This window comes from Phascolarctos cinereus, unplaced genomic scaffold (assembly GCF_003287225.1).
Source record: "Phascolarctos cinereus isolate Bilbo 61053 unplaced genomic scaffold, phaCin_HiC Scaffold_4;HRSCAF=312, whole genome shotgun sequence".
Classification (NCBI taxonomy): domain Eukaryota; kingdom Metazoa; phylum Chordata; class Mammalia; order Diprotodontia; family Phascolarctidae; genus Phascolarctos; species Phascolarctos cinereus.
This window is the reverse complement of record NW_027555847.1, coordinates 640,743,946-640,768,725: the sequence shown is the minus strand read 5'-3', so window position 1 is coordinate 640,768,725 and position 24,780 is coordinate 640,743,946.

Sequence of the window (24,780 nt, the reverse complement as noted above, 5' to 3'; positions counted from 1 at the left end):
AGAATTAGGAAATGCAAAATAAAAATATGTATGAGCTACAGTCTGACAATACAGCCTTTATGGGAAAGTAGCATGTAGATGTTACACTGATAATTCTGATTTTTTTTTAACCAAAAAACAAGACGTTCAAATTTTTAAAAAAATCTCATCCATTCTTTTGTCTATAATAACTCACATGTCTGTAGTACTTGATATTTAATAAAATCCCATGATATACATATGAAGGTTATTAATCCAAATTTACAGATGAGAAATATGAGACTCAGCAAGGTAAAATCTCTAATTGATAGCTACCCAGTTAACTGATAATAAAGACTGGGCTTGAACTTTGTTACTCTGACTCTAAGTTTAGGGCTCTACCATTTTGATCACTGGATTTTAACATCCTTCTTTTAGGAAGAAAAAAAAATACCTAGTGTTTTTCCCTCTCAAACTCCACAAAGCATCATTTACTTTTAGGATGTTAATATTTGGGACTTAGTAAGTAACATAGTGAAGTGGAAAGATCACTAGCTCTTGAGTCAGAGTTCTAAATCAGTTACTTAGCAAAGGAGAATCAAGAAGATAAGTTCAAATCCTGCTTTAGACAATTATTAGCTATATAACCCTGGACACGTTCTTTAATTCCTTAGCTTCAATTGCCTCAACTATGAAATGTCATCATAATAGTCCCTAACTCAGAGGATTATTGTGAGGATTAAATGAATTAATACATGCAAAGAAAGTCCTTTGTAAATCTTCAAGTATTATATAAATATAAGCAAACATTGTTATTATGTGTCTTCAAATAGAAGGCTCTATAAATTGCTGTCTGTACAACCTTAGAGAAGCAATTTCATGCCTCTGAACTTCAGTTTCCTCAATTGTAAAATGAAGCAGTCAGGCTAGATGATCTTTAATGTCCCTTATAGCTCTAAATCAATGATCCTATGATCTTAGATCAAGTTCCAATGTTTACCAAAAGGCATCAAGATTCAGTTTCATTTACCAGGAAAATATTGATAATGGAGTTGTCCAAATGTGGAATGGGCTGACTCAGGTTGTATTGAGTTCTTTGTCTTAGAAGTGTTTAAGTGGAGACTGGATGATCACTTATCTTCTTATTTAGGTATGGGCAGGACAAAATAGCCTATTCAGTCCCATCCCCCTCTGGTACTGTTTGTTCCGATCTAGTTCTAAATCCACTTTATTGTGACTTTCTACCAGGCAATTGGGCCTGATGGAATTCACCTTCAAGATCAAAAGACATGCTAAAGTTCAGAAAGAGAATTCTGGGTACCAAGGACTAAGTTGCTGACAAAGGCCAAAGTTTAAATAAAACATGTTCAGTGGAGATGAATCAATACTTTATTTGTTGAGGAGAAGTAAAAGTACAAAAAGGCTTGTACAACTGAGCATAAAAAGTGGGAAATCAATTCTACTTAATTCAGAATGCTTGAAGAGTCACCTATGCCATTATGCATGAATAATTCAGGATCAGAAATTTATTGCAGACACATATTGTTTGCTTTGGATTTAGATTTGCCCCTCGTTTGACCCGAATCCTGTAAAGAACGATATTCAACTAATTGAAATAACATTTTGCAAGTAAGACAATGCCTGTGGGATATTTCCAACCTGATCTCAAAATAGAATTTAGGCTACGGGAGTAGCTGATGAAATTTATATAAATTCTGTGATTTTACAATGGGTTAACAAGGCTAGATAAGGGTCTTATTCTTTATCTGATCCAGCTGCTGTGGTAAAATGAGTCATGACACCAAGGTATGTCTTTTGCTATTGTCTTTTTTTTCTCTCTTCAAGTGCCAATTACATAAAGGAAGTCTGGAAGAGTTATAACCACAAAGAAATAAAGATCATTTCCCAAGTAGGAGATATCTGAGTCTTTGCCTCAAATTCCCCTTCTGGCCACCCCTAACAGAATGCTGCCACAAAGATCGTCTTGACTTTCCCACCTGGAAAAGTCTTTTGTTCAGAGTAGGGTCTTAATTTTTTTAAATTTAATTTAATCTAATGTACATGTAATTACGATTGCCCTGACCCCATTCTCTCAGTTCCAGGCCTGTTACATTCCATGACTCTCATCACAAGAGTCTCACGTACCTGAAGGAGTTTGGGGTATCTCTCTTCTCTCCCATTTAATCAAGATTCAGAAGCATAATTCCCCCACAGGTCACCTCAGTTTTGAGGGGCAGGGAGGTTACATGGATAATTAGCTCAGTTCTTATGTGGAATTGTTCGCATCAGATTCACATTCATATTCTCTAGCATGTGTTGCACTTTCACTCATACTCCCCACACTATCACATCCTGGTGGGGGAGTTAGAAGGCCCCCTGCTCCCCATTGAAACTTTGAGGTTTTACCTCTGATACCACTACTCAGCAAACTCTCCTCCTCTGAGGTTCATTAAAAGCATGTTTTTCACCCAATCAAGATTCTGAACTGTTTCCTACCAACCTCCAGGACACTCTTCTTTCTTTCTCCTTGAGTTAAATATTTGGCTCGTGTTCTTTCCTCCCCAGCTCCTGTATTACCACCCTTAACACTAGTGGGCTTCAACATACATATTGATCCTTTCTCAAATGATTTAACTTCCTAGTTCCTCAACTTATTCATTTCCCAAGAACTCCAACTATACATAAATATGGTCATAACTTAAGCTTCATCTTGGCATCTAAGTGATCCACTCTATCAAGTGCTGGGCCTAGGGTCAGAAAAATCTGAGTTCAAATTCAGTCTCAAACCCTTACTAGATGCATCACTTTGAACAAGTCATTTAACCTCTGATTGCATTAGATTACTCATTTGTAAAATGGGCACAATAATAATACTTATCTCCCAGGGTTGTAAGAATCAAATGATATAATATTTGTAAAAGTGCTTAGCATAGGGCCTGGTAGATAGTAACTGTTATATGAACTTTATTATTATCATCACCAATGTTCCACATATATATTCATGGACTCTTAAATTTCTTTATCTGATCACGATCTATTGTTATTCTACCTTTCCCACTGCCTTGCAACTCCTAACCTTGTACTTTATTCTCACCACCAACTCCAGTCTCTCCACCCCCTTTGCTGTTTCACAGATCTTGGCTGTGAAACTCAGCTAACCTCTCTCTTTTCCCCACCATTTGTGAACCAGTTTAACTTCAAACTATTTTCTTCTATGAAGTCCCTGGACCCTTCATCCTATCAAAGATCTTTCCCTATCAATCCCCAGTCTTGCATTACTCTCTCTTGCTTTCCCCCCATTCCCATCACCCCTCTCTCTCTTGCTTACCCTCACTCTAACTTATCTCAAATTCTCCCCATTTACTGACTACTTCTCTACTGCTGAGAAACATTCCTATGTTTCTAACAAAACAAAACAAGACAAAACAAAACCTTTATCTTGATTGATAACTGTCCTGCTAGCTATCATCCTAAATCTCTTCCTTCCCTTCGTGGCTAAACTCCTTGAGATAATGGCTATAATTCTTGACTCTACTTTCTTTCCTATAATATTCTTAATTCTACAGTGTAGCATCTGAACTCATCATTTAACTGAAGCTGAATTCATCATTTAACTGAAGCTAACTCATTCCAAAGTCAATTCATTTCAAATTTACCAGTGGTCTCATAACTGAGAAAGTGAATACTCTTTTCTCAATGCTTATCCTTCTTAACTTCTCTGCAGCCTTTCACAAAGTTGAATAGCTTCTTCTCCTTGATATTTTCTTCTTTCTAGGTTTTCATGATACCCCTCTCTATCGGTTCTCTTGCCTGTCAGACTGCTCTTTTTTTCCAGTATCCTTTGCTGGGTTTTTATCCAGGTCTTACCCACTAATTGTAGCTCCTTCCTTAGACTCTATCCTTGGTTCTCTTCTCTTCTCTTTCTACACTCTTTGCTTGATGATCAATCAGCTCCTATAGTTTCAATTATCATCTCTATTCAGATGATTCCTAGATCTATTCATATAGCCTTAAACTCTCTCATGACCTCTAATCTTACATCTCAAACTGTTTGTTATCCATATTGAAATAGATGGCTTATAGACATCTTAAACTCAATAAGACCCAAGATGAACTCAACTTTCCTCAAAATCTTCCCTTTTCTTAAATACCCTATTACAATTGAGTGTATCATCATTGACCCAGTACCAACAGCTTACAACAACAAGTATAACTCTCAACTCCTCAATCTCTCTCATCTTCCACATCTTATCAGTGCCCAAACTGTGTGGATTCTTCCTTGTATTTTAACACTGCCACCATCCTGGTCCTGGTCATGACTTCATACTTGGCCAACTGCAATAGCCTGTTGTTTGGTCCCCCTTCCTCAAATCTTTCATCACTCCATTTAATTTACTACTTGTCTTTTAAATTCATCTCCTTAAAGCACAGGTCTAACTATGTCATAATCCACCCATGCTATTCAATTAGCTTCAGTTTTTCTTTATTACCTTCAGTATCAAATATAAAATATTGTTTTGACTTCTATACCCCTAACCTCTTTCTATATTTCTAATGTTTTTAGGCTTTACTCCCTGGTACATATTATGCTCTCAACTGAAACTAGCCTCCTTCTTGTTGTTTGCTTGTGGCACTCCATTTCCCCAATGGACACATTCACCAGCTACCCCCAGTTAACTCTTTCCTTTCTTATCTCTGTCCCTCGGTTTGCCTAGTTTCCTTCAAAATTTCAGTTAAAATCCAGTCTTCTGCAACAATCCTCCTTAATATTAGTGCTTTTCCTTGGAGAATATTTACAAGTTATCACACACACACACACACACACACACACACACAAATACACATTTCACTTGTACACAGTTTCTTGCAAGTTATCATCTTCATTATACTGTGAAGTCCTTAAGACTTTTTTTTTTTTGCTTTTCTTTGTGATCTCAGAACTTAACACAGTGCCTAGCATTAATTTAGGTGCCAATCGATGGCTGACTGAAAATCTTCTTTCATTCCTTACTAAGCACTGTTCCAAAAGGTATGCTTACATACATTTATAGGGCATGCTGAACAGAACTGAATCCCCCTATAAATAGTCACTGTATCCAAGTGAACTTATTCCATTCTTAAAGAATTCTTTAAAAATATTAGGTAATTTCTCCTATCAAAATGATAATGTCCTCTAGAAATTCCGAATATTGTCATTTGTTTTATCCTCTAGGTCCTACCAAAACACATTTGACCCCCTTTTCATATAACATATAAATTAATTGAGGAAAGGGCTTCTCATATTAAATAAATACTTAAAAACCAATTAGCTATTGAAGAAACTTTTACCTTATATCTTGTCTGCTGAAATTTTTGGTGGCAAACTTCATTTTGAAGAGGTATGAATCCAAGTTTTCACTGTCCTGATGAGACCACACGTGTAATATTTCATTGTTTGAGGTGCCATGATTTATGAGGGAATATTGACAAGCCAGGCCAGAAGAAGGTGAGCAAGACTTTAAGGCAAAAGAAATAGAGACAATGTTGAAGAAACTGAGGATTGGAGAAAACTTGAGGTTTGGGGTTATATTATTGTTGACTTCATCTGTATGGATATCTATGTTTTATAAGAAGGATCTAATTTGATCTGCTTCATCCCAAAGCACAGAACTGAGAGCAGATGAAGGGAGTTAATGAGAGATATTTTGACTTTTAGTTTTGTCTTGGTTAATACTTTGATACAGGGAATATTTTCTGATATTAAGAGCTATTCAAAGAAGGAACAGCTGCTTCAAGAGTTAACCATAACAAAAGATATTCAGACACTTATAATGTAGATGCATTCCCTTACTTGGAAAGTTAAACAGGAAATTCTTGTTTGATGAAAGGACTTGAATCCCTTCAAACTGGAGAATCTCGCCTTGTTTTAGATAACTTATTTATTGGACTCTACAGATAATACTAATGACCATATGCAAAAATTTTACTGAATTATTATGGAATTTTAGGGATGATAATGATTCCACAGATAAGAAGAATAACAAGATTCCCTTTGGTAAATGATTTGGACTAGATGTCCAATAAGGTTCCTTTTGACTTCAAAAGTCTAAGCTTTTGTCAGTGTTATACACATACACACACACACACACACACACACACACACATACATATGTGTATATACATGTGTACATATACACATATGTATATACATACCTATATATACATATATGTAGACAAACACACTTCTTTAACATCTAGGAATGAAACTTCTGAAAAATGCATAATTTTAAAGGAAACTTTCTTAACAAACAAGAGGAAAAAATGTGTGTGTATATGTGTGTGTGTGTGTGAGAGAGACAGAGAGAGAGAGACAGAGAGAGAGAGAGAGAGAAAGTGTATACTTTTATATGTATGAGTATGTTGGAAGGGAGGTTGAAGGAACTCAGTCATTTAAAAAGCTGTAATAAGAGCCATGAATCATAAATATAAACAAGAATGTAAAATATAAAAATTGTTTCTCTATGGGCTCCCACACCCTATCATATTCATCTGATAAAGTAAATGCTAACATTATACTTTTTTTAAGGGCCTTATGATATTTTTTCAATTTTTGCCCTCTCCACCTCCAACTCTTAGTCCAATTTGTAGCATAAAATAGCACTGTCCTCATAAAAAAATGGGGAAAGTGTGGTTATTTAATATTGGAAAAAAAAGATCTGGGAATTTTAGGGCACTTAAGGCTCAATATGAATCAATACTATGATGTAGTAGCCAAAAAATTTCATATGGACTTGAGCTATATCGAAAGAAGCTTAGCTTTTAATAATAAGAAGGTAATAGTCTCACTGTGATCTACCATCATCATAAGACATCTAGGTGACACAGTCCCTCAGTTACTGGGCCCTGAATCAGAAAGATCTGAGATGAAATCCAGACTCAGACTTTTACCAGTTATGTAACCTCTTTATACTTTAGCACCCTCAACTATAAAATGAGAAGAATAAGAATCGGACCTCCCTCCCTGGGTTATTATGAAGATTTACAATGTCTGTAGCATCTCTCTTTGTGATGGTGAAGATCAAATGACATTTGTAAAACACTTGGCACAGTTCCTGGCACAGGGTAGGCATTTATTAAATGTTTGGTCTCTTCTTCTCCCCCTCCCTTACATCTGGAGGACTGTGTTCAGCTTTTTTCTTCAATATATTTATTCAATATTTTATTTCCCACAATAGCATGTAAAAACAATTCTAATGTTCATCTTTTCATTTTGAGTTCTGAATTATCTCCTTCACTCCCTTCTCTTCCCTATAATTGAGAAGGCAAGCAATTTAATATGGGTTATGCATGTGTAGTCATGCAAAACATATTTCCATCAGTCATATTGTGAAAGAAAACACAGACCAAAAATTAAAAAAAATATATCCTAAACAAAATAAAGGGTTTTTTTTTTTAAGTATGCTTTGGTCAGGTTTCAGACTCCATTGGTTCTTTCTCCAGAGATGGATATGATTTTTCATCATAAATCCTCCAGAATTGGCTTAGATCATTACAGAGTATAGCTAAGCTGATCACTGTAGAATATTGCTGTTAATGTATACTATGTTCTCCTGGTTCTGATCATTCTACTTTGCATTCCATGTAAGTCTTTCCAGATTTTCTGAAAGCATCTTGCTCTTCATTTCTTATAACACATTAGTATTGCATCACAATCATATAACACAACTTGTTCATCTATTCACCAACTGATGGACATCTCCTCAATTTCCAATTCTTTACCACCAGAAAAAGGGCTACTATAAATATTTTTGTACATATAGGTTCTTTTGCCTTTTTTAACTCTTTGGGATAGAGACCTAGAAGTAGTATTGCTGGGTCAAAGGGTATACATGGTTTTATAGCCCTTTGGGCATAATTCCAAATTATTCTACAGAGTGGTTGAATCAGTTCACAACTCTACTGAAAGTGGACTAGTATGTCAATTTTCCTACCTGTCTTCTAACATTTGTCATTTTCTTTCTCTGTCATGCTATCCAATTTGACAGGTATGGGGTTGTACCACAGAGTTGTTTTAATTTGCATTTTTCTAATCAATAGTGATTTAGAGCATTTTAATGTGACTACAGATAGCTTTGATTACTTCTTCTGAAAACTTCCTGTTCATGTCTTTTGATCATTTATGAATTGGGTAATGGTTCTGATTTTTTATAAATTTGAATCAGTTCTCTATATATTTGAGAAATGAAGCCTTTATCAGAGAAATTTGCTGTAAAATTTTTTCACAGTTATGATTACTATGTATTTCCTGCCATTATATTTCCCTGTTTATCCTTCCCTGTCCATGCCTGTCTGTGTGTCTGTCTGTCTATTTCTCTCTCTCTCTCTCTCTCTCTCTCTTCTCTCTCTCTCTCTCTCTCTCTCTCTCTCTCCTTTCACCTTATCCATCCTTGAAAGTGTTTTGCTTCTGACTACCACCTCCCCCAATCTTTTCTCTATTCTATCCACCCCTTTTCATCCCCTTCCCCTCCTACTTTCTTATAGGGTAAGAAAGATTTCTATACCCAACTAAGAGTGTATGTTATTCCCTCTTCAAGCCAATTCAGATGAGAGTAAGATTAAAGCATTCCCCATCACCTCTCCCATCTTCCCTTCCACTGTCAAATCTCTTTCATGGCCTTTTTATGGGAAATAATTTACCTGATTTTACCTCCTTCTTTCCCCTTTAACTCCTTCCTCTTTCTCACCCCTTCATGTCATATTTTTAGATATCATCCTATAATATTCAGCTCATACCAGTACCCTCTGTCCATATGTACTCCTTCTAACTGTCCTAATAATGAGAAAGTTTTTAGAAGTTTAAGTATCATCTTCCTATGTGGGAATGTAATACATTTAATCTTATTGAATCCCTTATGATTTATCTTTCCTATTTTCCTTTTCACACTTCAGAATCTTGGATTTGAAAGTCAGACTTTCTATTCAGCTCAGGTCTTTTCATCAGGAATGCTTGAAAGTCCTCTATTTCAATGAACGTAATTTTTCTCCTGAAGGATTATATTCTATTTTGCTGGGTGGGTGATTCTTGGTTGTAACCCTTGCTGCTTTGCCCTGCAGAATACCATAGAAGATGTTAAATGTTGTGTTACCCTGACTGTGGCTCCATAATAATTGAGCTGTTTCTTCTTGGCTGTTTGAAATATTTTCTCCTTGACCTGGGGTGCTTTTTCAGGTAATGATTGGTAGATTCTTTCAATTTCTATTTTGACCTCTGATTCTAGGACATTAGGGCACTTTTCTTTGATAATTTATTGAAATATGATGTATAGCATTTTTATCATAGCTTTCATGTAGTTTAATAATTCTTAATTGATCTTTTGTGGATCTTTTCCACCTGTTCTTCAAATGAGATATTTCTAATTTTCTTTGATTTTTTTCATTCTTTTGATTTTGTTTTATTGTTCCTTGACGTCTCATAGAGTCATTAGCTTCTACTTGCCCAATTCTAATTTTTAAGGAATATTTTCTTTGGTGAGCTTTTGTATCTCCTCTACCATTTGGCCAATTCTATTTTTTAAGAAGTTCTCTCCCTTCAGTGAATTTTTGTGCATCTTTTTCCATTTGGTTAATCCTGCCTTTTACTGAGTCTTTCTCTTCACTGGATTTTTGTGACTCTTACCAGCTTGCCTATTTTGTTTGTTAAGGTGTCATTTTTTTTTCAGTATTTTTTGTGTTTCCCTTTTACCAAGCTATTGACTCTTTTTCACGATTTTCTTGCATCACTCTGATTCTTTTTTTCCAATTTTCCCCTACCTTTCTTACTTGATTTTTAAAATCTTTTTTGAGTTCTAGGAATTCTTTTTGGACTTGATACTAATTCACATTGTTCCTTGTAGCTGTGGATGTAATAATTTTGACTTCATTATCTTCTTCGCAGTTCAGGTTTTGATCTTTTCTGTTACCATGATAACTTTCTACAATATGGTTCTTTATTTTGCTCTTTTTTTTCCCTCATTTTTTCAGCATATTTTTTGACTTTTTACTTGATGTTAAAGTTAGGCTCTTCTCCTGGGGTCTAGGAGATGTTGTCCCAAGCTTCAGTTTCTTTGTGCAGCTATTTTCAGAGGTAGTTTTGGATATCTATTAATTTTCAGTTCTTGCAATGTGATATAATCTAAGGAGAGACGTGTTTACTATTCTCCTTGCTTGTGCTCTAGTCTGTGAGTGACCACAGGCACTCTTTTCTACCTTGGAATCATAACTGCGCTCCTAGATCCCCTACAGCCACAAACTCTAGTGAGCTAGTACTCTTCCTCACCCTGGGACTGAGACCCAGGACTGCAACTCAGATCTGGGTATGCACAGTGCAAAATTTCTGTTTCTGTATCCAATGCCAGCAAAGAGATATCTGTAATCTCCTTCTGACCAGATTTCTGACTCCAGTATTGTTTGTCTGCTGAGAGCTCCAAATGCCACACTATGCCACTGATTCAGGTGCACAAGACCTGCTGCTGTTTTGCTGGGGGAAGGCTTGCACTCTGTTCTCACACTTGGTGTGACATGTCTTTCCTGCCGACCTTCTAAGTTGTCTTGGGCTCAAAAATTGTTCCATTCATCTTTTCGTGGGTTTTGTCACTCTATAATTTGTTTTGAGGCATTATTTAAAGTTTTTGGAGGGAAATTTGGGAGAACTCAGGTGAGTCCTTTGCCTTTTTTCTGCCATCTTGTCTCTATCTTCCTGTGTTCAGCTTTAGGCACTAAAGTTTCAGAAATACAATGTTAAATTTTAATGCATATAGTAAAAAGGCAAACAGGATGTTAAAGGACCTTAGTAAAATGCTTTACAAGGATTGATTTAAAAAATAAGAATGTTTAATTTAGATGTACAGTCCATGGGGGACATGATAACTATATTCAAGTATTTAAGGTCATTAATGTGGAAATGAGATCAGAGTAGTTCTGCTTGGCTTCAAAGGGCAGAATCATGAGCAGTATGAGGAAGTTTTAAGTAATTTTAGGTTTGATGTTAAGAAATAAAATCATCCTAGTAAGCAGAACTCTACAAAATTGGAATGGTTCCTTCACAAAGCAGTAAGTGGGTTCCCTCTCCTTTAAGGTCTTCAAGCAGAGGCTGAATGAAACACTTACTTAGTACACAATAGTAGAGATTCATTTTTGAGTATGAGTTGGGTTAAATACGGAGATTTTTTTGAAGTCAAATTCTGTGATTTTGTGACTCTTGTACAAAGGATTTATATCAATGTGACCTGGGCTCAAATACTAGGTTTGAGCCTAACTACCTATGATCTGTGGAGAAGTCGCTTTATCACTCCTGATCTCCCTTCCCACATATCTAAAATAAGAATGTTCAGCTATGATACCATAACTAAGTTCCCTTGTGGTTCAAAATCCTATGATCTTATGAACCATATATACACCCTATGGAATAAGGAAGAATTCAGCAGAATGTAGCTGTCACTGACATAGCCACAGGTATATCTGACACCAGTGTAGCCACAGTTATAGCTGTGCAGCTCAAGGCCAAGTCAATATTTGAATATCTCCTATAAGATCCCATAAAAGATGTTATCAATCATTTCCTTGAAGACTACCAGTGGTGGAGAACTTCCTATACTAACCTATTGCATTCATGATAGTTCTAATAAGAGGCAGAACTATCCCGAATGACATACGCTTTCTCTGAAAACGCTATTTTTTTCATTCTCTAAAATATTCTTATATGAGAATCATTGTCTATGATAAATGTAAACATACATGTGTATGTGTATTTCCATTGTAGAGGGGTCAGAAAATCATAGCTCTCCTCTTTGATTATTAAGCAGTACTCAACATTCATTTCTTTATGACTGGTCCCTTCTTTAAATATCTGACCTGAGAAAAATGAACACATTCTCCTCAATTAACAACCCAAATGAAATAACCACAATCTGAAAATATCCAGGTGTTTGGAAGAGAAAATTGGGGAGGAACAATGAGAGTAGTCATGATTTATACCCCACACACCACTTTTCATACTGTATTCAGAGCAACTATTTTGATTCACTTTACTTCACAGTTTTATGCAGAGTGCTGGAATAGTTGATGATGAAAACTTGGTCTCCATCTTGAAGGAGCTTCTAGCCACAGAATCACAGAGCTGGAAAGTACCCAACTTGTGGAATTTGCATGTAGTATCTTCTTTGAGATAGGAAAGGTTGGTCCTACAATTATTATCATTGTTATACTGATTTTTCATATGAGGTCAGCCAGTAAAAAAGCATTTACTGGGTTTCCATTATGTCCAGGGCATTGCACTCAGTACTGAGAACATAAAAAAAAGGCAAACAAACAAACAAACAAAATTCCCCTGCTCTCAAGGAGCTCAAAATCCCTGGGTGAGACAAGTTTCAAATAGCTATGTATAAACAAGTTATATACAGACATACAGATTTAGTTGGAGAAACTCAGAAAAGGGAAGATATTAAAGGGAATCAGAAAATGACTTTTCGAAGAATGTGATATTATAACTAGAACTCTTATTTTACAGATGGGAAAACAGAGATCCCAACAGGGGAAGTGACTTTCTAATGCCCCCAAGTTTAATCAGTAGCAGAGTTAGTATTTGAACCTAGGTCCTTTGATGATCTTTCCACTAGATCATGCTATCAAATAATATCTAGTTCAAAAATATAACTCAACAATTAAAAAAAACACCCCCTTTCAATATACCTGGAAAATGGCCATCCAACCTATTCCTAAATACCTCCACTGAGGGGAAAACTGTTACTTTCCAAAGCAATTTATTTATTTTCTGGGTAAGTCTAATTTTTTTAGGAAATTTTGCTGTACCTCAAACCTAAATTTGCCACTTACAACTTTCCTCTCCCTGTGCCCCCATCCCACCCTATTATTCCTGTTTTCTTTTGGAGCCACGCAGATTGAGTTTGGTCCCTATTTCACAGGACAAACTTTTAAGAACATGAAGACTGGTTGGTGAGATTTAGCCAAAAATGAAAATAATTTATAACCTTATTTTGTTAATTAGAAAAAAAAAATATTCATTATATGTCTTTTCTGGATCATTTAGTTTCATCTTTACAAGATGCCCTCTACCACATTACTGACAAATGATCATTCTTATCTACTTGAACCTCTTCATTGAGAATTATCTCATGAGCTCTTAGGCAGATTATCATACCTTGGAACTTCTCTTATTATTTTGAAGATTGCCCTTACATTGAGCCTAAATCTTCTTTCTGCCTTCTGGACCCAAGAAGACAAGTCTGACTAGTACCTCTTGCACAGAAGTGCCTTCAGATAGTTGAAGACAATTATTCAGTTCCCCCTTTAATTTTCTCTTTTTCAGTTTGTATACAACCACTTCATTCAACTGAAATTTATTTTGGGCAATCCATAATCCCCAATGCACTAGCTCATCGAGTCCCCCTCCATACGTATTTCATTGTATGACTACTTTTTAACATGTGGCACTGAGCACTATATTCCAAATGTAGTTTAGCCAGAGCAGATAACAGTAAGACCAAGATCTCCCCTCTTCTAGACGTTATGTTTTCTTAATGTAGTCTAAATTTATGGTGCATTTTTTTTTGGATGGCACACCACATTTTGGACTCATATTGACTTTGCAATCTAATAAAATATTGAGATCGTTTTCTACCAACTTTTTTAATCTCCAAATGGCATCAAATTGCCCACAGGATCCCTGGGTCTTTAAAGCAACCCTCTGCCTAGGAATCTCAGTGGCCAATTTTTAGTCTATGTATGGTCAACAGAAAAATTCAAAATGTAGATGATCACAAAAGTCAATAGCAAATTAGAGAATTAAGCTTCAGTGATTACAAGCTAAGTGGCCTGTAAGTAAAATTATAATTATGCCCAACTGTTTGTTTTTTTTTTTGAGGCATCGATCATTATCCCTGAGTTAAATTATTCAGCAATTCATTGTGGAAGACAGTGTGCTTAATTTATCACTTCCATAGCCATTGTCTCCTTTTTTATGCAGCAGAAGGTCAGGACTGTATAAAACTTTCCTATAGGAAATCCTAGGAAATATCCTGGTTTTCTCAAGTAAATTCAGTGTAGGAAATGGGAACCTTCAAATTAGAAGATAAATAGATGATCTTATAGTCTATAGGACCACCTAAAATAGTAGGAGAGTTACATAGTTCCAATCAATAGACTGGGAGATAAACTCCCATTCTGAGACTCCTTTCTACTAACCAAACAACAATAATTAGTAATTTAATGTTGAATACTACTAACATTGGGCAAAGAGGGCTTTGTAACAGGTTTCTGACATCTGGGGGACATCTTTGCTTATTTGGAAGGGGAATTCCTCCTCCCTGCAGTGAGCAAAGTCTCCCTGCCTCACTACACATTCTGTCATCAAGCCTATAAGTCATGCCTAGGCCACCTTCATCCCCTCCAACCTTTGTGAAGATAACGCCTTGACTACCACTTTTTTCACTGTAACTGTTCCTACTGTCGGCCTATCATCTCTGTTGCTTTTGTTGCTATCAGGCTCCAAGTTAAGGTAGTACAAGATTATTGACTACTCAGAGATAGCACATGAACAACTGTAGATGTTTCCTGGGATTGGGCAGGTTATTAGCACTTATTAAATTGTGGGTCCCCATATGGGGTCATGACCCACAGGTTAAAAAGCACCAAAGGGGTCACGAGTGGGAAAACTTTAAGAATCCCCGGACTAGAAGATTTCTGAGGTCTTGTCCCACTCTGAACTTCTACGATACTATAAGCTGAGGTTACCGGTAGTTCATGGGTGACTGCGGTAGTCAGGAAAAGCTTAGAATCCTATAATTTCAGGTTTGGAAAAGTCTACAGATCTTCCAGTCCGACTTCTACCCAAAGAATGGATTCTCTTTTATGACCTCCAGGCTCTCTATGCAGATGTCCAGTAAAAGGGAATTCACAGGTTCTAGAGGCAGTCTTTTTCTGTTTTCAGGAACTTCAAATTTTTAGGAAAGTTTTGCTTGAATGGAGTCTAAAAATAGGCCTCCTTGCTTCTTTAATGTGTTTTGCCCCTAGTTCTGTCAAGTTTTCTTTCATCTTTTATTTGTGCAGGGCCTTGAAGTAAGATTCTGACAAATGCAAAAGTGGCACGAATATTACTGAACCTGTTCTGCGAAGAAGGACATTGAAGCTCTGAAAAACTATGACTTGCCCATTGTTAAATACTTAGTAAGTATTTTAAGCCAGAACTGGAAGCCATATCTCCTAAGTCAGGTGACTTTCTCACTGTTTCATTGTACACTTTTTCATTGACTGTCACTGCCATTAAGCTCTCAGATGTCACATGGCTAAGTAGCTGGAAAATCTTGTTGATTCTGCCTCTCTAATATTTCCTTCATACATGCTCTCTTTGTTGTTCAAATAGTCACTGTATTTGTCATCCTTGTCATTTCAATTTTACATGTACTATAATAGTGTGTGTACACACACACACACACATACACACATACATATATACATTTTATGTATATATACACATATATTTATATAGAAAATATACTTACATAATAATAAATGCTATAATAACAAATGTTAGTTTTCTCCTTCCTCTCCTATTCATCCTCCATGTGATCATTTCAACATGCATTTGGCAATTTTGTACTAAATGTGAGACATTGTAGCAGGTGATAAGGATAACAGCACAACAAATGAATCAATTTCTCCCCTCAGGGAGATTCATGTTCATTCTTTGAGGGTGAGACGACATATACATACTGTCAGTAAGTAAGTATTATGTAGGTATGGAATAAGCACAAAGAAACTATGGGAAGTACACTTACAATGGAAGGGAGGCCCTTCAAAAGCCTTACTTAGGAGGTAGTAACTGATGTGAGCTTTGAAGGAATCCAGAGATTACAAAACAGACGGATGAGAAGGGAGAACATTCTAAACATGCAGAACAGAAATAGAATTGTGGGCATAAAGAAGGGCACCAATTTGGTTGTAATACAGACCGCATGAAGGAAGATAACGTGAAATTGTCTCAAAAGACATACACACATATACGTATGTATACACATTAACATATTCCACATCCATGTATGTGTATCTATTTATGCGTGTGTATGCATACATGCATACATATATAATCTTTGACATATTTCTACTTCCTAGATCACCAGAATCTTTCTTTTTAATCTGTAATTGCTGATTAAGGGAATCTCAAGTTTCTGATATCTTTGTTTTCTGCATCCTTTCCAAATATATGTTTTTGTGCTACACAATAGCTGGCAGCTATCTTATTGCGTGACTTAAATTTGAAGGTACTCTTGAGAGAGTAGAAATAAAATTTTGTCCACATATATGTATGTTTACATCATTATGCTAAATCTTGTTGCATAAGCACAGGTCTTCTCCTCCTCCTCCTTCTTCTCCTCCACCTCCTCCTCCTCTTCTTCCTTCCCCTCCCCTCCCATCTTCTTTTCCCTTCCTGCTCCTCCTCTACCTCTTCCTCCTTCTCCCTTTTCTCCTTCTCCTTCCTATTATTATTAATTATCATTATAATTTCACAAATTATGTAAATGTAAACGTATCAGATGTAAAATCATAACTTTTTAAATCAAAGGAATAAGAGTTTTGGAAGGCTTCTTTGGAAAAATAGCCAACAGGATAGGCTACGGTGGGATATGCTAGGCTAGACTAGTTGAGGCTAGGATGTTGGAATTGAAAGAGACCTTTGAAACTACCCAGTTGAATTCTCAATATATAAATTTAAAAAAAAAGGCCTCAAGAAGGTAAGTGAATTGCTTAGTAATACACATTATAAAGACAAAGATAGAACTGGAAAAGAGGTATAGTAACATTATATATGTAAAAAACACTATACCATGCTGACTTCTCTTCTTGTTTCATTGTTTGATTCATTACAAATACTCCAAAGTATAATAGTAATGATGATATATTTTCCTAAAAAATTCATTACCTTAAGACATATTATCTTAAAACATATTCTCTTAAAACATTCATTCATTCATTAAAAAAGAAAAATCAATTAAACAACTACTTCATAAAAAATACTTTGTTCTTCTGTCTTGCCCAACTCTTTGTGACCCCATGGATAATAAAACTCGTATTTTTTAGGGTTTTTTTGGCAAATACACTAGAGCAGTTTGTCATTTCCTTCTCCAGTAGATTAAAGAAATGGAGGTTAAATAACTTCTCCAGGGTCACACAGCTAGTGAGTGTCTGAGGCTAGATTTGAACTAAGGTCTTACTGATTCTAAGACCAACACTCCATCCACTGAGCCACTGCCTCTCTAAAATATTTACCATTTCCTTTGTTTTCCATGTGAAATGTGTTCTTCAGGACAAAGGCCATGATACTATCACATATTTCATCATCATCATCATTATATTTTTCTTTCTACTTCCTATTACCATCATGTGAAGGTCTGACATACAATACCCAATTTGGCACTGTTCTGCACACAACAATTTCTTAATAAATACCCCTGGCTTTTGTGCAACATTGTAGTAAATCTGAGAAAACAGGATTAGCAAGGGGAAGTGACCAATATCTAAGTCATAGACACACTGAATTTTAAATTCAGAGTGGAACTTAGTAATAACAATCTTCCAGCTTAGAAGCTACTATGGGATATGGAAATGATTGATACCTCTTGTATTCCAGCTGTTTATGGAAGTAATGTTTGACACTTTGTTGTATACAGTCTGATTAATGAGCTACCTGTCAATGTCAGACTGAGGCAGAACAAAAGATCTCTGAAAAGATGCTCCAATAACAGTGTGATTAGACTGGAGAGATAGCACTCCATTCAAAATGGGACAAGACTTTTTCTAATTTATAATACACCCTAAACCCTAATCCCTGTATCGGAATGATTATAGAGCCCTTGAGGACTAGGGGTAGATAAGTAGGTAGCCACTAAAGGTACAACATGTAGGGAATCAGTGCAATCATAGACAAATTTTAAATTCCTTTTTTATAAATGCACATATATTAGATGCAGAAGCTTCTACTCTTGGTGACAGCTACGTGCTTATTTTGTGAAGATTCAAGTTGCCTTTGTTACAGTAAAGGCCCAAGGGGCAGCTAGGTGGCGCAGTGGATAGAGCACCGGCCCTGAAGTTAGGAGGACCTGAGTTCAAATCTGACCTCAGACCAAACACTTGACACTTACTAGCTGTGTGACTCTGGGCAAGTCACTTAACCCCAATTGCCTAAAATATATATATATATATATTTTACATATTTATATATATGTGTGTGTGTGTATGTATATATTTATATGTATATATGTATATATACATATATGTATATATGTATATATATATGTGTGTGTGTATATATATATCTATATATGTGTATATATATAGATACACACACACATACACACACACACACAGAGTAAAGGCCCAAACCCTTGGACTGGATAGGGATTGAATAATAGGTTATATAGTGCTTTAAGGTTTGGAACATATCAACTGAGTCTGACAGTATATGTAATGCCTTACATTCGTAATCCCTCACTTCTGAAAAGAAGGGAAGGAGGGAGATTTTTGCCTTTCTTCTTCAGTGCCCGGCTTGATTATTATAACTACACAGTTTCTAATATTAATTTATCATCCTTGATTTTTATTCATTCCATGAACAATATAACCATTGCTTTCCTTGTCCCACTTATTTATTTGCATCAGTGCATAAAGTTCCTCTCATGTGTCTCAATGGTTCATGTTCATTATTTCTTAAGGCACAGTGATATTCCATTGTGTTCATGTACTACATATATTTAGCACTCCCTACTTGATCAATTATCTTCTCTGTTCCCAGTTTGTAGCTCTTAGATGAAGTGCTAGAATAAACATTTTGGTATATATGGAATCTTTCTTTTTCATTAGTCAATGGTGTGAGGCAAATGTTTTTACTTTCTGCTGGCCAAATAGTCTATGTTCCAAGTGTCCCCAGCTCTTGAAAAGCTCTTGAAAATGTAAGATATTGGGGCCGCTCCTTATGTGCACAGTATATTGGAGACTGAAGGGTCTGCACCAGCTCTTTGCTGTCTCTGACATGAGGTGGAATTAGGCCATTGTCTTAGAGCAGTCCACTGATCCAAGAGATTGTAAATAATTGAAAAGCACGGCTGCACCAAATTTCTGGGCCTGGTATTTCTACATATTTGGATAGGAGTCAAATAGAATCTATTATAATCACTCTTATTGGTGGGGGAGGGGCACATAGTTGGATTTTAATATTTGATATTTTAAAATTATATTTCCTAACTATAGAGGATGCTTTTAGAGTAAACTTGTATATTTATTTAATATGTTTTTGGACATGTTTGTTAAATATTTATTGTTTCTGACTCTAATCTTTTAGATTAGATTAGATCTATGCACACTATAATATTTACTTGGAGATGAAGGGGAAAAGACATCAGTTGGAACATTCTAGATCCAAATTTTAAAATCTTTTTTTTAAAGAACTGAACCTGACAGGGAATATGGGGGTATTTTTTCCTTCACATATCAAAGACATTTACAGATCATATATGAGGTCATCTGGCCTAGCTTAACATGTGAAACTGCTTTACAAAATTCCTGAAAGTGTTCATCCAACCTTTTTTGAAGACCTCCAAAGCAAAGGTACTCAGTACTTTCCAGATTATGATTTTCATTTTGTGACAACCCAAACTTTTAAGGAATTTTCCCTTATATCAATACAAAATCTTCTTCCCTTTAATGTCTATCCATTATTTCAGGCTTTTAGAGTGAATCCAATATGTCTCACTCATGACTACTATTCAGATATGTGAAGGCAATGAACCTTTTCTTTCCACTCTTTCTCACTCCCCCTACCTCATTCTTTTTTTTTTTTCTAGGATAAATAATTCTAGTTTCTTCAGTTAAACATGTTGGGACATTTTACACTCAGATAAAAACCCACCAAATTAAAAAGGGATGGGGACTCTCCTACTCTATTGCTGTTCCATGCACTTGCTATATCCATCTGTAGACATGGCACTGGGGACATCTTCCTCCCTCAGTTTAAGTGCTGGTAACATCTGTGAACCTGACTTTTCCACATGGCATTACAGACCAAGAGAATTCTGGATTTATGGTATTTCTCTAGCAGCAGATTTGTTTCTGTTTTGGCTTCTTCCTGTACTCCATGGGGAAATCAGAAAAGCAAAACTTGTCTTCTCTTTTAGAAAACATATAAATGACAAGAGTTCTTGGCTAAGCACACACTGCTGTTGCTGCAGCTGGATACATAGTGACCTATGAAGATCAAAGTAGACTGTGAAATAAACTACGTACCCCAAGTCTCTCGAGCATTTTCTGAGTCCCTCTGCATGCAGCAACTATCACCTCAAGGTTATGTGAACTTTAGAATTCTCACTACGTAATCACGTATGTCTACAACCTCTATCCTTTTACCAGGCGGTATTTAAATTTCTAAAGAAACGAAGAAAAAGAAATCCTCAGAAAATGGCAGAATGAGAAGTAACCTCGGACACATGCCCCCCTCTCCCTATAACTCCTTCAGAAAAACTAAATAAACAAGAAAAGCACCCCCAAAAGCAGCAAATTCAGAAATGAAAAGAGGGAAAAAATGAAAGATGCCACAAGGAAATGCTTTCAGACAAAAATATGAAGCCTTATACAACTGCCCATTCTTTTCTGGGGTTCTTGACCCTGATATCCATTCCGTCCCATACGCCACAACCATGCTAGTCTAGCAAAGCCCCATATCCCTCCTACATTTCATTGATTCATAGATTTAAACCCATTGCAACGATCTGAAGGGGACAACAATCCAGGAGATCGCGGAGACCTGTGAATCAGACTACAGTAAGGGTCGAGGAGAAGGGAAATGTCTCTAAAGAAACACAGAGCATAGGGGGAAAGACTGTCAGTCAGTCCAAACACATTTATCAAGTAGTTACTTTGTGCCAGGCATTGTGCTAAGCACTGGGGATACAAAGAAAGGGAAAAACCCCCAACATGACAGCCTTAAAAAGCTCACATTATAATGGGACACGTGAACAATAATACATACTCAAGTATGAAATACGTAAATTGGAGGCATCCTCAGACAGACTGCACTGGGAAAGGTGACAAGAGGGAAGGGACTGTTGCAGAAGATTAGCTTTGAACTGAATCATGAAAGAAAATTGTGGAGGCTGAAAGGGCCAGTAAGTAATGGGTTAGTTTCAATGGTTTAACACTATATAGGAGAAAATGGGCTAGTAGCTGAAAGAATGAAAAAGGTAGAGAACATTCACAATTTCAGAGGCTTCTCAGCATCTGATTTCTACATTATTATTTTTCAAATCAAACTAATCTTTTTGTTGCATTTTAAGTTCCAAGCTTCCTCCCTCCTTCTCTCCCCATCCTGAACTAGAGAAGGCCACAATTTCATATGTATACACACAGTATGTATATGTGTGTGTATATATATATATATGTGTGCATATAGATATATATATATACACACACACACACACACATATATATGCATATAAACTATACTATGCATACTTTTATTTATCAGTTCTTTCTCTACAGATGGATATTACCTTCCTTCATAGGTCCTTTGTAGTTGATTTGAATATTTATAATACTTAGAATAACTTAATCATGAACATATCCAATGTTCTTTTGGTTCTGCTCATTTTACTCTTTAGTATTTTATGCAAGTCTTTCCACCTTTTTTTTTTCTAAAATCAACCCACTCTTCATTTCTTACAGCACAGTAGTATTCCATCACAGCCATATACTACAACTTGTTTAGCTATTGCCCAGCTGATGGACATTCCCTCAATTTCTAGTTCTCTGCCAAGTTGCTGGATCAGTTCACAGTTCCAACTAATAATGTCCTAATTTTTCTACATTTCCCCCCCACATTTATAATTTCCCCCTTCCATCATTTTAGCAATCTGGTGAGATGATATCTCAAAGCTGTTTTAATTTGCATTTCTCTAATCAATAATGATTTAGAGCATTTTATATGACTATATATAACTTTGATTTCTTCCTCCAAAAACTGTCTCTTCATACCCTTTGACCATTTCTCAATTGGGGATTGACTCACAGTCTTATACACTTGACAAAGTTCTCTATATATTTGCCTTAAGTATTATTAAGGACACCCAAACCCTTTTGTGATCATTCTCCCTTTGGTCTGAAGAAATTCATTTGCTTAGTGGAGGGTGGACACCAGAAAAATGAGACTGGTAAAAGTGCAGAAAATATCCAACTTTTGGGGCCTTTTGGAATCTCACTGAATTAGTGTCCTAACAGATTGTCCTATTCATTGATGGCCACAAATGTTTTTATCAGTTCTGTCAACAAGTATGCTGAATATGAAGATATGAAGCAAAGAGTTAAAATAAGAATTACTAGTTCTATACTGCCTTTGATCTTCCTCTTTTGCTTTATATGGTAACAATAACAACAAAAATCCTCTTTGTCTTCCCTATCTTACTTTGACTGTGTCAGTTCATTCTGAGTCTTAATAACATAATTTAACCCTATTTGTCTCAGTTTCCTCATCTGTAAAATGAGCTAGAGAAGGAAATGGCAAATCACTCTAGTACTTTTGCCAAAAAAAACTCCAAATGGCATCACAAATAGTCAGATGTGACAGAAATGACTGAATAAGAACAGCAATGAGGAAGCCAAGTGGCAAAGTGAATAGAGTGCTGGACCTCAGGATGAACTGAGTTTAAATCTTGCCTCAGACACTTAGTAGCTGTGTGACCTTAGGCAAATCAGTTACACTGCCTCAATTTCCTCAACTCTAAAATGAGGATAATAGCACCTAGCTCTTATCTGTCTATCCATCTATCTATCTATCTACCTATCTATCTATCTATCATCATCATCATTAATATTACTATTATTATCATTATTACCATTATTTCTTGATAGTTCTCAGACAGCATCTCCACATCAATAATTATGTTTCTGTTCCTCCTCTTATCTCGTATCCCAGTTACATTTAGTTGGGCTTTCTCTTGTGCCTGAATTTCTATCAGAGTTCCCTGATTAATTTCTTCTCCAACTCTCCACAGGATAGGGACACTGCCTTTTTACCCCCTTAGTCCTTTGCCAATATGACTTCTAACTCTGCTCCTTGCTAGTTTATTGACTCTGAGAAAGTCATTTAATATCATTGTGCTTCAGCTTCCTCATCTGTAAAATGGGAGTCTGTATTTACACCTCAGACTTGTTATTCTATCAAGTACAGATTTACAGTTGGAAAGGGCAATAGAGGACATCTAGTCTAATGCTCTCATGTTCCAGATGAGGACTCTGAGCAGCAGAAGTCAAATGACTTAGCCAATTTCAAACAGGAATTAAATAGCAGAGCAAATATTTTAACACAAGGGCTATGACTCCAAACATAGCACCCTTCTCCCTCTATCATGATGTCTTCACAATCATGTATATAACATTTTTATAACAATAAAATTCTGTATAATGAAATATCATTAATTATACATATTTAAAATTGTTGTATATATCATATTGCCCTGTTAAATGGTATAGGAAAATTACTTGGGAGCAGGAGCTGGGGAGGAGAGAGAAAAAAAAATGTCTCATTTATTTGTAAACATCTGTGCCTGTCAACCTTCATTTTTAGGCAATGTGACAGAGGGCCTTGAACTCCTCAGCATTAAAGAAGCAACACTTTCATAGAAGTCAATATTGGTTAATGTTAAGTTATTCTCTCTTCTCCCTTCCTGGCTGAGATACAGAAATTGTGCCCAAACACTTAGAAGCTAAAGTCCATGTGTGAAAATGAAAGCAATTGAGCACTTAATTGTTAGACATATTTCTCTGAGCCTGGATATGGTATAGTACCCATGATGCTTTCCCTGATGGCTTTATTTAACAGTGAATCATATTAGCTGTAAAAGGTAGTCAATAGCATAGATCGATCTTTATGATGTAATTTATGAGACAAATATATACGCAAAACAGAAAATCTTTAAGCAGAGGATTAGGGGCAAGACGCTCAAGAGGTTAGGGATGCCTTACATCAACTATTACTCCCATAGCAAGCTCCTGTGAAGCAGAGATAAGCTATTTGCAACTCATCATATGGGAAAATGAACATGACTGGCAAAATCCCTAGCACTTCATTAAGAGGAATGTGCCATTGTCTACTCTCACTCTCCTGTGGCCTTGCTGTAATTGTGGTGTCTCGCACTACTTACATGACCAGTTCAGCTTTTCTCTGGGCTCTTCCCCTCTAGAGGCAAATCCAAGTTTTATGAACCACAGTCATGAGCTTGTGAAGGATCCCAGAACAAGGACAATTTACATATTGTTCAAAAGTGAGCCACATGATTGGAAATCCATATGTGTATGAGCTGCAAAAACAGAATCATGGGATTTGTTGTGTTCAACTTGAACTCTATTTGATTTAAGCCTGCTACCATGATACCCAGGGGGCAGTAATTTGCATCTGGCGGTAGCTGAAGGGTAGTTACATCTGTTATATCTGGAGTTCCCAAACATGCCCTTAACCAAGAGGACAGGACTTGTATTGCCTCGAATGAAGCCTTTGAGAGACAGAGAGAGACAGAGAGAGAGACAGAGACAGAGAGAGAGAGAGAGAAGAGAGAGAGAGAGAGAGAGAGAGAGAGAGTGAGAGAGAAAAAGAGAGAAAGAAGAGAGAGAGAGAGAGAGAGAGAGAGAGAGAGTGAGAGAGTGAGAGAGAGACTGAAAGGGCCCAATAATCATAGACTCAACTTTAAATAAAAGACTGACACCTCTCAGTGAGGAGGAACCAAAGTGAAACCAGCAACATACTTGAAGAAG